We start from the raw sequence: 15,060 nt of genomic DNA, 5'->3' as shown, positions 1-15,060 counted from the left end.
CTCAGCTGCTGCAGAACCTCATAGTATACAACTCAGCTGCTGCAGAACCTCCTAATACAGACCTCATCTGGTGCAGAACCTCATAATATACACCTCAGCTGCTGCAGAACCTCCTAATACACACCTCAGATGCTGCAGAACCTCATAATACACACCTCAGCTGCTGCAGAACCTCATAATACACACCTCAGCTGCTGCAGAACCTCATAGTATACACCACAGCTGCTTCAGAACCTCATAGTATACACCTCAGCTGCTGCAGAATCTCATAGTATACACCACAGCTGCTGCAGAACCTCATAGTATACACCTCAGCTGCTGCAGAACCTCCTAATACAGACCTCAGCTGCTACAGAACCTCATAATATACACCTCAGCTGCTGCAGAACCTCTTAGTATACACCTCAGCTGCTGCAGTACCTCATAGTATACACCTCAGCTGCTGCAGAACCTTATAGTATACACCTCAGCTGCTGCAGAACCTCATAATTCACACCTCAGCTGCTGCAGAACCTCATAGTATACACCTCAGCTGCTGCAGAACCTCGTAATACACACCTCAGCTGCTGCAGAACCTCATAGTAAACACCTCAACTGTTGCAGAACCTTCTAATACAGACCTCAACTGCTGCAGAACCTCATAGTATACACCCCAGCTGCTGCAGAACCTCGTAATAAACACCTCAGCTGCTGCAGAACCTCGTAATAAACGCCTCAGCTGCTGCAAAACCTCATAATACACACCTCAACTGCTGCAGAACCTCCTAATACACTCCTCAGCTGCTGCAGAACCTCCTAATACAGACCTCAGCTGCTGCAGAACCTCATAGTATATACCTCAGCTGCTGCAGAACCTCCTAATACAGACCTCAGCTGCTGCAGAACCTCATAGTATACACCTCAGCTGCTGCAGAACCTCCTAATACACACCTCAGCTGCTGCAGAACCTCATAGTATACACCTCAGCTGCTACAGAACCTCCTAATACACCCCTCAGCTGCTGCAGAACATCCTAATACACTCCTCAGCTGCTGCTGCAGGATACTCCAAATACACACCTCAGCTGCTGCAGAACCTCATAATACAGACCTCAGCTGCTGCAGAACCTCATAATACACACCTCAGCTGCTGCAGAACCTCATAATACACACCTTAGCTGCTGCAGAACCTCATAATAAACACCTCAGCTGCTGCAGAACCTCGTAATACACACCTCATCTGCTGCAGAACCTCCTAATACACACCTCATCTGCTGCAGAACCTCCTAATACACACCTCATCTGCTGCAGAACCTCCTAATACACCCCTCAGCTGCTGCAGAACCTCCTAATACACCCCTCAGCTGCTGCAGAACCTCCTAATACACCCCTCAGCTGCTGCAGAACATCCTAATACACTCCTCAGCTGCTGCAGAACCTCCTAATACAGACCTCAGCTGCTGCAGAACCTCATAGTATACACCTCAGCTGCTGCAGAACCTCCTAATACAGACCTCAGCTGCTGCAGAACCTCATAGTATACACCTCAGCTGCTGCAGAACCTCCAAATACACACCTCAGCTGCTGCAGAACCTCATAATACAGACCTCAGCTGCTGCAGAACCTCATAATACAGACCTCAGCTGCTGCAGAACCTCATAATAAACACCTCAGCTGCTGCAGAACCTCCTAATACACACCTCAGCTGCTGCAGAACCTCCTAATACACACCTCAGCTGCTGCAGAACCTCCTAATACACACCTCATCTGCTGCAGAACCTCCTAATACACCCCTCAGCTGCTGCAGAACTTCCTAATACACCCCTCAGCTGCTGCAGAACTTCCTAATACACACCTCAGCTGCTGCAGAACCTAATAATACACACCTCAGCTGCTGCAGAACCTCATAGTATACACCTCAGCTGCTGCAGAACCTCCGAATACACACCTCAGCTGCTGCAGAACCTCATAATACACACCTCAGCTGCTGCAGAATCTCATAATACAGACCTCAGCTGCTGCAGAACCTCATAATAAACACCTCAGCTGCTGCAGAACCTCCTAATACACACCTCAGCTGCTGCAGAACCTCCTAATACACACCTCCGCTGCTGCAGAACCTCCTAATTCACACCTCATCTGCTGCAGAACCTCTTAATACACCCCTCAGCTGCTGCAGAACTTCCTAATACACCCCTCAGCTGCTGCAGAACTTCCTAATACACACCTCAGCTGCTGCAGAACCTAATAATACACACCTCAGCTGCTGCAGAACCTCATCATAAACACCTCAGCTGCTGCAGAACCTTGTAATAAACACCTCAGCTGCTGCAGAACCTCCTAATACACACCTCAGCTGCTGCAGAACCTCATAGTATACACCTCAGCTGCTTCAGAACCTCCTAATACACACCTCAGCTGCTGCAGAACCTCATAATACACACCTCAGCTGCTGTAGAACCTCATAATACACACCTCAGCTGCTGCAGAACCTCGTAATACACACCTCAGCTGCTGCAGAACCTCCTAATACACACCTCAGCTGCTGTAGAACCTCATAATACACACCTCAGCTGCTGCAGAACCTCAATACACACCTCAGCTGCTGCAGAACCTCATAATACACACCTCAGCTGCTGCAGAACCTCATAATGTACACCTCAGCTGCTGCAGAACCTCCTAATACACACCTCAGCTGCTGCAGAACCTCCTAATACACACCTCAGCTGCTGTAGAACCTCATAATACACACCTCAGCTGCTGCAGAACCTTCTAATACACACCTCAGCTGCTGCAGAACATCATAATACACATCTCAGCTGCTGCAGAACCTCATAATAAACACCTCAGCTGCTGCAGAACCTCATAATATACACCTCAGCTGCTGCAGAACCTCATAGTATACACCTCAGTTGCTTCAGAATCTCATAGTATACACCTCAGCTGCTGCAGAACCTCATAGTATACAACTCAGCTGCTGCAGAACCTCCTAATACAGACCTCATCTGGTGCAGAACCTCATAATATACACCTCAGCTGCTGCAGAACCTCCTAATACACACCTCAGATGCTGCAGAACCTCATAATACACACCTCAGCTGCTGCAGAACCTCATAATACACACCTCAGCTGCTGCAGAACCTCATAGTATACACCACAGCTGCTTCAGAACCTCATAGTATACACCTCAGCTGCTGCAGAATCTCATAGTATACACCACAGCTGCTGCAGAACCTCATAGTATACACCTCAGCTGCTGCAGAACCTCCTAATACAGACCTCAGCTGCTACAGAACCTCATAATATACACCTCAGCTGCTGCAGAACCTCTTAGTATACACCTCAGCTGCTGCAGTACCTCATAGTATACACCTCAGCTGCTGCAGAACCTTATAGTATACACCTCAGCTGCTGCAGAACCTCATAATTCACACCTCAGCTGCTGCAGAACCTCATAGTATACACCTCAGCTGCTGCAGAACCTCGTAATACACACCTCAGCTGCTGCAGAACCTCATAGTAAACACCTCAACTGTTGCAGAACCTTCTAATACAGACCTCAACTGCTGCAGAACCTCATAGTATACACCCCAGCTGCTGCAGAACCTCGTAATAAACACCTCAGCTGCTGCAGAACCTCGTAATAAACGCCTCAGCTGCTGCAAAACCTCATAATACACACCTCAACTGCTGCAGAACCTCCTAATACACTCCTCAGCTGCTGCAGAACCTCCTAATACAGACCTCAGCTGCTGCAGAACCTCATAGTATATACCTCAGCTGCTGCAGAACCTCCTAATACAGACCTCAGCTGCTGCAGAACCTCATAGTATACACCTCAGCTGCTGCAGAACCTCCTAATACACACCTCAGCTGCTGCAGAACCTCATAGTATACACCTCAGCTGCTACAGAACCTCCTAATACACCCCTCAGCTGCTGCAGAACATCCTAATACACTCCTCAGCTGCTGCTGCAGGATACTCCAAATACACACCTCAGCTGCTGCAGAACCTCATAATACAGACCTCAGCTGCTGCAGAACCTCATAATACACACCTCAGCTGCTGCAGAACCTCATAATACACACCTTAGCTGCTGCAGAACCTCATAATAAACACCTCAGCTGCTGCAGAACCTCGTAATACACACCTCATCTGCTGCAGAACCTCCTAATACACACCTCATCTGCTGCAGAACCTCCTAATACACACCTCATCTGCTGCAGAACCTCCTAATACACCCCTCAGCTGCTGCAGAACCTCCTAATACACCCCTCAGCTGCTGCAGAACCTCCTAATACACCCCTCAGCTGCTGCAGAACATCCTAATACACTCCTCAGCTGCTGCAGAACCTCCTAATACAGACCTCAGCTGCTGCAGAACCTCATAGTATACACCTCAGCTGCTGCAGAACCTCCTAATACAGACCTCAGCTGCTGCAGAACCTCATAGTATACACCTCAGCTGCTGCAGAACCTCCTAATACACACCTCAGCTGCTGCAGAACCTCATAATACAGACCTCAGCTGCTGCAGAACCTCATAATACAGACCTCAGCTGCTGCAGAACCTCATAATAAACACCTCAGCTGCTGCAGAACCTCCTAATACACACCTCAGCTGCTGCAGAACCTCCTAATACACACCTCAGCTGCTGCAGAACCTCCTAATACACACCTCATCTGCTGCAGAACCTCCTAATACACCCCTCAGCTGCTGCAGAACTTCCTAATACACCCCTCAGCTGCTGCAGAACTTCCTAATACACACCTCAGCTGCTGCAGAACCTAATAATACACACCTCAGCTGCTGCAGAACCTCATAGTATACACCTCAGCTGCTGCAGAACCTCCAAATACACACCTCAGCTGCTGCAGAACCTCATAATACACACCTCAGCTGCTGCAGAAGCTCATAATACAGACCTCAGCTGCTGCAGAACCTCATAATAAACACCTCAGCTGCTGCAGAACCTCCTAATACACACCTCAGCTGCTGCAGAACCTCCTAATACACACCTCAGCTGCTGCAGAACCTCCTAATACACACCTCATCTGCTGCAGAACCTCCTAATACACCCCTCAGCTGCTGCAGAACTTCCTAATACACCCCTCAGCTGCTGCAGAACTTCCTAATACACACCTCAGCTGCTGCAGAACCTAATAATACACACCTCAGCTGCTGCAGAACCTCATCATAAACACCTCAGCTGCTGCAGAACCTTGTAATAAACACCTCAGCTGCTGCAGAACCTCCTAATACACACCTCAGCTGCTGCAGAACCTCATAGTATACACCTCAGCTGCTACAGAACCTCCTAATACACACCTCAGCTGCTGCAGAACATCATAATACACACCTCAGCTGCTGCAGAACCTCATAATACACACCTCAGCTGCTGCAGAACCTCCTAATACACACCTCAGGTGCTGCAGAACATAATAATACACACCTCAGCTGCTGGAGAATCTCCTAATATGAACCTCGGCTGCTGCAGAACCTCCTAATATGAACCTCGGCTGCTGCAGAACCTCCTAATATGAACCTCGGCTGCTGCAGAACCTCCTAATACACCCCTCAGCTATAATGATGTACGTGTCTGTGTATAAATGCGTGATTGTAAGATGCATCTATGTGTGTTTAATGTGGGCTTATGTCTATGACATGTGTGTAAGCCATATATTAATCTGTGGGCTATATAGCTGTATCGTGGGCGGTCTAGCAGTAGAAAAGAATATGAAATGAGTGGTCAAAATTAAAACTTAACATTTAATACGGTAATTTTAGAAAATAGGTCCCATGATAATTAAATACATGAACAAAAAGAAGCAACGCGGCGGTTTACCACATAGGTAATAATAGTGCACAGATCCTAGTCATACATAGAGAGATGAGGTGCTCGGCGGCACCATAAAATAAGCAGGTGGTCCTACCGCTCAGATGAGACGCTCCTTGAAACAACAATTGTCTAGCCGGCGTTGATAGATGAGCACACCGTCGCTAGCGGCAGTTGTGATGACCCAGGGTGGTATGTAGTGCTGGCTGGCCCTAGTGATACCCTAGAGCCCTACAATGGCCTACGTGACCGGATAACGGAAAACCGCAACCAGTCACCTACAGGAAACTCACCCTGGAATTTGTGCGCCCTAGAAAGCCCTCGCCTACCTGGTCCCTACACGCAGGGGAAACACGGGAGCTTGGGCTGACACTGTGCAAGGCGCACTGACAATGGTGTCAGATGTGCGCTCTGCACAGAGGCAAAGTATGACCACGATCCTGATATGGATCAACGTGGCAGACTAGCTATAGGGGAAGAGGGGAAGTCGGATATATAACCCCTCTCCTGATAGCAGACTCTGGCGCTGGGCTGATGTAGCCTAGGTAGCGCAGAAAATCGCTACCTTTTAAAGATAGAGCCAGCCCCAGATTGAGGCTCGGCTAAGGCCTCTTTCACACTTGCGTTGTCCGGATCCGGCGAGTACTCCATTTGCCGGAATTACACGCCGGATCCGGAAAAACGCAAGTGAACTGAAAGCATTTGAAGACGGATCCGTCTTCAAAATGCTTTCAGTGTTACTATGGCAGCCAGGACGCTATTAAAGTCCTGGTTGCCATAGTAGTAGTGGGGAGCGGTATACTTACAGTCCGCGCGGCTCCCGGGGCGCTCCAGAATGACGTCAGAGCGCCCCATGCAATCACGTCATCCATGCGCGTGGGGCGCCCTGACGTCACTCTGAAGCGCCCCGGGAGCCGCACGGACGGTAAGTATACTGCTCCCCCGCTCCCCACTACACTTTACCATGGCAAACAGGACTTTAGCGTCCCGGCAGCCATGGTAACCATTCAGAAAAAGCTAAACGTCGGATCCGGCAATGCGCCGAAACGACGTTTAGCTTAAGGCCGGATCCGGATCAATGCCTTTCAATGGGCATTAATTCCGGATCCGGCCTTGCGGCAAGTGTTCAGGATTTTTAGCCGGAGCAAAAAGCGCAGCATGCTGCAGTATTTTCTCCGGCCAAAAAACGTTCCGGTCCTGAACTGAAGACATCCTGATGCATCCTGAACGGATTTCTCTCCATTCAGAATGCATTAGGATAAAACTGATCAGGATTCTTCCGGCATAGAGCACCGACGACGGAACTCTATGCCGGAAGACAATAACGCAGGTGTGAAAGAGCCCTAAGACACTCCTACTTCCCTCGGAGTATGCGGTGCACGCCTGCGCATGCGCAGATCGGCGAATCGCATAGAGAGAGGGAGGTCAGTGAGCGGACGCAAGTGATGGAGATGACGTCACCGCGTCCTATCTCGCTAATACACACGAGACGACACGACGGTTGCCAGGCAAACGGGACGCTGTTTCCAGGCACCGTCGGGCAGCGCAGCTCCAGATATGCAGCTGTGCTCAATGTATATATGGTATTTAATGGCAATACAGGAGGGAAACAGTAGAATCTTGAATATGTTGGCGGTATATGGACACAAATGATAAGGAAAAGAGAGGATAGTATCAGAAAAGAGGGGCAAAGGGGGGCGAGGGAAGAAAAAGGGATTAAAGGAGACAACAAGAGAAACGGGCAAGAGAGAAATAAATTGAATTGAAAAGTAAACGCAGATTGGCTAAATGAAACCGCTATAATTAAGCTGTTCATTGAGACCCCTGGGTGAGACTGTTCCTAGTGTGTAGATCCAGCGGGATTCTCTCTGGAGTAACACACGGTCCCAGTCTCCACCACGGGTTGAGCGCACAACTTTTTGGATTCCCATTGCCTTCAGGCAGTTAGGGTTCCCCTGATGGTAGTCATGGACGTGCCTCGACACTGCTGTGTCTCTATTGTTGGCGATGTCGCCAAGATGTTCGCAGTCTAGCAGTATAGCGGTACTATGTATGTGTACAGTGTGGCAGTATGTAGGTTATGTCACGTTTTAAGTGAGGGCATTTTTATTCCACATAAAATAACAGTTCCGGAGCTCTCTTTCTCCACTTATCAGCTCCATCTTTTTCTGCCCTGCCTCCTGTACTGATCATTCCCACAACGTATCTTGTGATATGAGATGGACTTCCAGGAATCAGGGTATAGTTGCTGTGCACAGAAGTCTGCGGAGAGGGGATCCGGCGCGTCCTGACGGGCAGAGGCAGAGACACACAGAGACATTGCAGCAGCATGCGGTACGTTTTCTACCTCACCCCAGAGCTGAATTCACAGCTACACTGCTTACTACTGCTGTATAATGTCCTCCATGCTGCAGTTATGAAAGACCTCCAACCCTCTGATAACAGAGCCAGACCTAACACAGCTGAGTGTTTGCTACAATGATATCCACTCCAAGCAGTCCTAGACTGGCTCATGCATCTGATCTGCGCTGAAACATTGTAACAAACTAGTGTGTTTATTGAGGGAGTTAGCTGACACAGGGTTGTTTAGACTGGATACTATTGTAGAAAACCTAGTCAGCTGTATTCAGCCTCTAAAGTGAAAGAAGAATGTTGCCATTCACTGACAGCAAGCAGAGTATCTCTTTCGCCTAACCTTACACCTCGCTGTTTCCTCGAGTTTACTGCTAATATCCATTAGTGGTATGTCCTTGAGGAAGCCAAAAGGTGAAACACATTAAGAAGAAGATGGTGCTCTGCTTGCTGTCAGTGAATGGGAACTTTCTTTTTCTACACCCAAAGGCCTCCTGCACACGACCGTTGTGTGCATCCGTGGCCGTTGTGCCGTTTTCCTTTTTTTTGCAGACCCATTGACTTTCAATGGGTCCGTGGAAAAATCGGAAAATGCACCGTTTGGCAGCCGCATCCGTGATCCGTGTTTCCTGGCCGTGAAAAAAATAGGACCTGTCCTATTTTTTTCACGGCCAACGGTTCACGGACCCATTCAAGTCAATGGGTCCGTGAAAAATCACGGATGCACACAAGATTGTCATCCGCGTCCGTGATTCGTGTCCGTTTTTTCCTATCATTTCAAAGGCAAACTTGACTTAGATGTTTTTTTTTCATTTTTCCTGTCCGTGGATCCTCCAAAAAACAAGGAAGACCCACGGACGAAAAAACGGTCACGGATCACGGACCTACGGACCCCGTTTTTGCGGACCGCAAAAAAAAACGGTCGTGTGCATGAGGCCAAAGGCTCAAAACCGATAAAGACCCTCTTAATATAGGGTCCATTTACACGTCCGTAATTTGGGTTCGCATTAGTTCCGCAATTTGCAGATCCATTCACTTTCAATGGGGCTGGAACGGATGCAAATCCACATTTCCTGGATCCGCATTTTCGGGATCCGCAATTTTGTTCCTGAAAAAAAATAGAACATGTCCTATTCCTGTCCGCAATTGCAAAGAAAAGGCATTTTCTATTATATTGTCTGTGATGTGCGTTCCGCAAATTGCGGATCGCACATTGCAGGTGTCCGTGTTTTGCGGATCCGCAATTTGCGGTTCCGCAAAACACTTATGGACGTGTGAATGGACCCTTACAAGTATGCTTCCATCCTATCCTTGACCCTGAATTGGCTGCTGGTGCCGCTGCTAATTGTGTCGCTTGTATTCACACTCTGGATTTTTTTTTCAAGATCTCTGCTTGCTGTCAGTGAATGCAATATTTATTTATTTTTTATCCATGATTGATTACATTATGCAAAAAGTACCCTGGATAAGGACACGGACTGGGGCAAGGCCCCACCAGTCAAGTGCTCAAGGGCCACACGCAGTTATAACAATGCGATTGTGATGGCGTCTCCGCCTTTTATGCAGTTCCTGTATGTAGTCGGCACAGGTAAACCAGTGGTGATGAAGTAGTTAAAAATGTCCTGATGTGAATTTCTGATCCACTGTCCCCGTTTGCCTTATGTGGAAGAGGAATATCTCATCTGGGTACTGACCTTACACTTTCTCAGTTATAGATTACAGCAAAATACTTCAGGATCATTACAAAAAATCCATATCCGATTCTGCATCCTTTATCGGAGCGAAAACACCAGTCGGTTTATAGATTTTGAGCATTTCATTTTTCTGACTGAAGTTCCTAAAAGCTGCCACAAGATGGCGACATGGAATGATTTCCAGTTAGGAAAACCAACTCTAGTCCTAGAGCCTCACAGAGGGGGGAATCGCTTACAGCACTTTCCCGTCAGGGCTCATGCACATGAACATATTTTATTTTCAGCATCCGATCTGCATTGTTTGCCGACTTCAGTGGGGCCCCAAAAAACGTGGACAGCACAATGTGTGCGGTCCGCATCCGTATGTCCATTACTTGGCGGTATAGTGCAGTGAAGGTTATTGTCTGCATCCATGGTGGAACATGGCAATGAAGGGATTATTGTATAATGAAGTGAAGCAGTTCATGTCTGTATGTCTGGTGATCTAGGGTAGTGAAGGGTCAATGGGAATATTCTAGGTGGTCTGGGGTAGTGAAGGGGTTAGTTTCAATATCCCTGAAGGCCTAAGGCAGTGAAGGAGTTAATATTAATCGGCCTTTGCCGTAGACATACAGCAGCGAGCAGGAAGAGAGAAGGGAGACGGCACGCGCGCACTGAGCGCGCCATCTCCTCATACAGCTGATCGGCGGGGGGGTGCGGGGTGTCGGACATCAATAGTAAAAGCCTGGAGAACCCCTTGAAGTCGACCCATGTGCAACTTGTCCCTCAAACAACAAGCCCTCAGTTGGCTATAGGAACGGAAAAAATGTAAAATGTTATGGCTCTGGGAAGGCCGGGAGTAAAAAAATTCAAACGCAAAAACAGAAGAATTGGCTGGGTCCTGAAGGGGTTAAAGGGACACTAAAACAGAAAAATTGGCTGGGTCCTTAAGGGGTTAAAGGGGACGCTAAAACAGAAAAATTGGCTGGGTCCTTAAGGGGTTAAAGGGGTTGTCCAGCCTCTTTACATTGATGGCATTAATATCTGAGCAGCGGGGTCCAACACACTGCACCTCTGCCGATCAGCTGTTCTGCCGTAGATCTGGCAATTCAGTATAAACGAGAATATTAGTAGATGATTACACCTTCCGGGAGGTGACGGGGTACAGCTCCTTCCCCAGTGACAGGGGTGCTGCATACAGAGCTTATCTGTGTGTACAGTGCCTTATCGACTTCTCCAGCCCTCATTAACTCTTTAGCTTTAACTATGTCCCCCACAGTCTAATGATAACGAGATGACTCTGCTCAATGTGTCCCAGTATATACAGCAAAGCTGACACATGATCTAAACAACCCAAGAAGCATCAGTCAACTGTGACTTCTCTAATGGCCAGCAGTGATGGTCAGATTGCAGTGTTCGCCAGCGAACACATGCGTGCTGCCATCTTTAGTAAGGTAGACTCACCCGTCCGGCGATGCACAGGTAAGCCCTTACCTGTGCCGGGAGCCGGTCTAAAATCAAATGCAGTCACCGGAACCTGTGGGTTGTCATTGGGCTGTTCTCTGAACTGCCTGCTCCCGGTGACCACATTTGATTTCAGACCGGCTCCCGGCACAGGCACAGGTAAGGGCTTACCTGTGCATCGCCGGACGGGTGAGTCTACCTTAGTAAAGATGGCGGCCCGCATGTGTTCGCTGGCGAACACTGCAAACTGACCATCACTGCTGGCCATTAGGGAAGTCCCAGTTGGCTGATGCTTCTTGTGTTATTTAGATCAGGTGCCAGCTTTGCTGTATATATTGGGACAGTTTGAGCAGAGTCATCTCGTTATCGTGCAGTGTGTAGGACCCCGCTGCTCAGCAGCCAGTGTGGGTGTACAGTGGTGTTATGTGGGAATTAAATTGGAGTTTTATGTATGAACTTCATGGCAGTATTAAGTCAGCTTTTTAAGGTAGTATTATTTGGATGCTGCATATTATCTGGGTAGTATATAGGCTGCATATGACTTTGTACTAGATGACAGCACTATGTTGCTTGACATGGCAAGGAACTATACTCTGCTTGCTCCTATGGCCCCAATTTTTCTAAACTCAAACCATGTTGGATATTTGCTGATAGTCACAAGGCAAAGATTGACATTGAAGCCTAAGGATCATTTTTTGGGGTGCTCAGGTTTGGCCCTGTAGTGAGTAATGTTTTGCCAATGGGAACAATAATGGTAACAATCAGTCAGTGGGGCGAATAATGATCAATTTGTGGTGATTACCTGGACCTTTTGGGTGAATAAACGGTCTTCCCTCTGGTTTGGTTCGGACAATCCTTTTTCTGATTACAGGTCACCTTTCCTCAAATTAAGTTTATCACAAGGGCTCATGCTGATGGAACCACCAATGATGAGATGTTTTTACCAGAGGAGCAGTAATGTCGATGGATTTCTGAAGCCTCCATTGTTTTCAAGAACCTGAAATTTTTCATCCTTGAGACTCTGTGGACTCACAGGTAAGAAGATATTGAGCATGATGGTGACTGTCAGGATGAATCAAATAAAAAGGGTCCTGATATTGTACAACACCCATGGCCCAATAACTGCTTCTGTTGAAGATTCATTACCAATTCCAAGCAGTTATTGCCGTATCTAATCAGTAACCTTCCAACCATAGTGAATCTATCAAAATTGGTTCTGTTAGGACAACCGGCCAGCAAATCTAATCTCCCAAGATTTATTCAGCTTTAATTGACACCTGAGGCAAGGTAGGCTATCATTTTTTTAAATTAATGTACGAGATCGACAGGGGCTTTGGTGGTACTTATGAGTCAATTCTGCTATGAACCATGTCCAGACGTGCATTGACAGTGACACTTGTTCATAGGCCAACATTGAGACATACAGATGATACCATGAGAATTTTTTACATCTTCAATGAGCCTTTTCGCAGAATTTCTGTTTCCAATGAACCAGGAGGTGGTGCACCGTCTAGAAGTATGGTGGTGGGTAGTTTGGAATCAGAGGTGCAACTGTAAACTCAGTCAGTTAGCGTCTAGACAGAGAAGAGAGCAGAAACAAGCTAAGAACAGCCCTTAATTCTAGAACTAGCCAGAGAGGATAAAAACTAAATAGAAAAAAGCTAAACATAAATTTGAAAAACATTCCAGAGGTGAGAGGAGGTGCATGTGGAAGCTTTGTAGAGATAAATTGCCTACAGAAATTTAAAGGCTCTACAGCAAACTTGTTCAGAACATTTGTCTTAAGCTACTTGGACATATTTTACACGTACCTTTTTGCCATTTTACGCCACTTCCCCCACTTTTTTGGAAGTGGGTTGAACTTGGTAGAAGAGATCATGGCCTCCTCCTACCGGAGGAATTACTGTAAATTATGCCAGAATCTGGTGTAATTAAAGCTCAGATCTAGACCAGCTCATAGGTGGCATAGGTGTCATTTTCTGCTGTCAAAAGATGCACCAGATTTATGCACCAGGGTACTCCTTTTTCTACTAAGACTAGCCTATGAAACACCAGTCTTATTAAATTCCTCCTAAAATGCTACCTATATTTTTGGTTCTAAATTTCTCTCCCATGATGCATCAGAACTTTTTGATATCTTGGGAAGAGCTTTCTTCTTTGCTCATCACTGGCACCCTTTGGGGAAAAAAAGTAGTGACTTCTGATTCTCGAGAATTTTTTGACATCCTGGGAGGAGATGTCTCCTTTGATCGACTCTGACACCTGTTATGTAGTGACTTCTGATACTTGAGAAGTTTTTGACATCCTGGGAGAAGATGTCTCCTTTGATCATCTCTGCCACCTATTACGTAGTGACTTCTGATGAATCGGGACTTTTCAATACTTTTTCCTGGCAATACGCCATCTTTCGGGGAAGGGAATAAGTGACTTCTGATGGGTCAAAATAGTTTTTTATATCCTGGGAGGAGCTTTCTCTTTTACTCCTCACTGCCACCTGTTGGAGAAATAAAGTAGTGACTCCTAATGCCTCAGAATTTTTTATATGACAAGAGAAGCTTTCTCCTTTGCTCAGTACCACGTGTTGGAGGGAAAAAGTTGTGATTTGAGATACTTGAGACTTTTTTGATATCCAAGGAGGAGCTTTCTCCTTTTTTCAGTACTACCACCTTTTGGGGAGAGACATTAGTGACTTCTGAGTCTTCAGAATTTTTTGATTTCTTGAGAAGAACGTTCCTCCTCTCAACATTGCCACCTACTGAGAAAAGTAATAGTGGCTACTGCCCACTCTCCTTGAGCATTACCAGTACTATGAAAATACTGCCCCCTACTGAAGATAACATGGGCAATATTCCATTTTGAGAACAATAAACCACACTCACAAGCCTTTAATCTTTCAAGAAAGGACATTTAATTTCTGCGTAACATCACCACGGACAAATCACACGATGAGGTATCAGAGAAAAAACTTTGGTATAAAATGTACGTGTTTTAAAATGTGTACAAGCAAAAAGACTTTGGTTAATCAGCACAAATAACAAAGTTTAAACATTCAAGTTTCCTCTCCCTTCTATATGTGTAATATATATATTTATATAGATAGTAAAATGCACAGCTGGAACACTGCATGGATGAACGGGAAATAAATTAACAATGGGGGACATGATCAGCGTGGACGATATATGTGAGGACGCTTTATGGTTTATTTGGTGCCTAGAGGAGTATTTTCCCTCCCACCTGAACCAGAATTCTAATATAAAGGCATCATGATATGCCACCATTTGTTCTAAGGCTACTTTCACACTGGCGTTAATGTTTTCCGGTATTGCGATCCGTCATAGGGTCTCAATACCGGAAAAAAAACGAGAAAGACGGATCCGTCATGATCAATGGGTACGGATCCATTTTTTTTTGACACAATAGAAAACTGATCCGTCCCCCATAGACTTTTAATTGAGTTTATGACGGATCCGTCTTGGCCATGTTAAAGATAATACAATTGGATCCGTTCATAACGGATGCAGATGGTTGTATTATCAGTAACGGAAGCGTTTTTGCTGAACCCTGCCGGATCCAGCAAAAACGCTAGTGTGAAAGTAGCCTAAGCTTCATTGAAATGTCACTGTTGGTCATTGACTAAAGCCATAGACTAACACCCATAGGCTTTACAATAGTTGACCAAACTTGATAGACCATAGCTGCCTTAATTTTTTTTCCTAGTATCAAAACCCCTTTAAGGAGCACCCATCGGCAAGATCT

This window comes from Bufo gargarizans, chromosome 11 (genome assembly GCF_014858855.1).
Source record: "Bufo gargarizans isolate SCDJY-AF-19 chromosome 11, ASM1485885v1, whole genome shotgun sequence".
NCBI classification, from domain to species: Eukaryota; Metazoa; Chordata; class Amphibia; order Anura; family Bufonidae; genus Bufo; species Bufo gargarizans.
The sequence above is the reverse complement of the archived record's forward strand: the minus strand, read 5'-3'. Positions refer to the sequence as shown.